Source organism: Euprymna scolopes, chromosome 9 (assembly GCF_053919585.1).
Source record: "Euprymna scolopes isolate OS-2025 chromosome 9, ASM5391958v1, whole genome shotgun sequence".
NCBI classification, from domain to species: Eukaryota; Metazoa; Mollusca; class Cephalopoda; order Sepiida; family Sepiolidae; genus Euprymna; species Euprymna scolopes.
Genome location: NC_136490.1, coordinates 95,976,612 through 95,978,576, shown reverse-complemented (window position 1 = coordinate 95,978,576; position 1,965 = coordinate 95,976,612). Strand labels below are relative to the sequence as shown.

Below are 1,965 nucleotides of genomic sequence, written 5' to 3'. Positions count from 1 at the left end.
GAAAAATATACACTATTGGTTGTTCTCTACACCAGAATGAGCTTCCTTTTAGGGCATTATTTCAATTCCTTGATGGAAGTGCACGAAGCCCAACATCATTTACGGGTCAACTCGGAAAATGATGTGCCAACAATTACCATCATTTACCCAAAGTTGACGTTTTACCAGTGAGTAGTCCTCTGGAGGGCAGGTATTCTGAACTAACAGAAAATGATCTCACTGGTGACCAAAGACTACTTTTAGAGTATGCTGTTGGTATTTCAAGGGGTAAAGTAGACCCTCAGTATACAGCATGAAGGATCTGACCTTTAAATCAGGCAAAATGGCTTACTCTGGCAATCCGATTAATGTGTTTGTGGACCCATAAAATTTATCCATCTGAATTGATCAGAAAAATGCACCAGCTGATTAGTTTTATTGTAGAAGTGTATACAGTTAGCTGGTTTGAAATTAAACTGGATAATAAATTTCATACCCAGAAAATGTATATTTTAAAAATGATTGGGCAAATAAAAAAGCAGCCTCCAGAAATTCAGGAAATTGCTTTAAGCAATCTTCAGTTTAATGCTTTTGCCCTTTTGCCAGAGAATATTCTGTTCTCTTTGTTAAAATCAGATGAAATGGAAGTGAGGGAAGAAGCTATAAGAAGAATTTTAACCATTAGGTACGTAAACATTCATATAAAACTGATCAAATTGTTTATTTCGATTTATACATTCATTTTCAATTATTAAATTAAAAAAAAAATTAATTAAAATAAAATTGTGTTCATTTGTTCAAGTTAATAAAATTATTTGACTTCTCTTTTCTTTTTCAGTAGTGGGGAACCAGTGAGAAAGCGTTTAAAAAATATCAACAATAAATTTTGACGCTTTACATTTATCAAAGTGGAGGTTCAGAGCCAGCACTAACTGAAGAATTATCATATCATGAACTTTAGTAATTATTTATGAGCGGCAGAAAGCCAGAGTTACCTGATTTGCCTGCACATTCACAAAGTGTGGAAAGTGCTGTAAAAGTGACATCAGAAGCCTGCCAATCAGTCTATGGACTTGAAGTAAGACATGACATATCATTGCTAAGATTTTATGCCATGAAATGAGGCCATTTTTTGCTTCAAAAGGATCCTATAGGGAGAATTTTGATATTATGGTAAAATAAATAGCTTTTTTACTTGCCAATTGTTTTGTGTTCTTTATACAAGCATAGAGATAGGTAAATAATTTGTTTTAGGTTTTATTAAGACTTTTTTCCAAACGGAATAAAAACTTCTTTTTTTCATTGATAGTAAAGAAAAGAATTGAATTATGCAGTTATAAAACAAAGTAAAATGCAGCATTTATAGAATTTTGTAATTGCCGCCACCTCAGTATGGGGGGGGGCAATTATAATTTTGTTTAATATTTAGCATATCAGTCATTATATCGTTTATTTAAATATATAAAAACAACTTGTAATGATTGAAACTGCAAAATACTGAATAATTTCTCACAAATCTTTCACAGATAAGGATTTTTTCCGTATCTCAAAGTAGACGATCTTTAAAATCAAATTAGCATCCGATGCCTGATGTTAGAAACCTAGTTTTTTTATATTTGTACTCCCCATAGGTTTGTGCAACTTTCTCTGCTTCAACCTTTTACATTTTCCAAAAAAAGTTGAAAATCGACCTACCCTAATATACATATATATATGTACATATACACATATATATACATATGATACACATATATATACATATATATACATATATATGTACATATATACATATATATATACATATATATACACATATATACATAGATATATACGCATATATATACATATATATACAGTGATGATCATATTTATTGGCACGGTAAAATAAAAGTTAAATTTTGTCTAATAAATTCTAAAAAGGGGATTAAATTAAAGAAAATAACAAAGTATATTATGTATTTTTAACTGGCCTTTCCGATGCAGCAA

General features: G+C 30.4%; 1 long non-coding RNA gene across 1 annotated transcript; it reads left to right on the top strand.

Moving 5' to 3' along the window:
• The first annotated feature begins 501 nt into the window (after positions 1-501).
• On the top strand, positions 502-1,176 carry LOC145284785 (uncharacterized). Its single transcript, XR_013868881.1, has 2 exons — positions 502-664; positions 818-1,176. It is a non-coding gene; the product is annotated as an uncharacterized LOC145284785 (long non-coding RNA).
• The last annotated feature ends 789 nt before the right edge of the window (positions 1,177-1,965 follow it).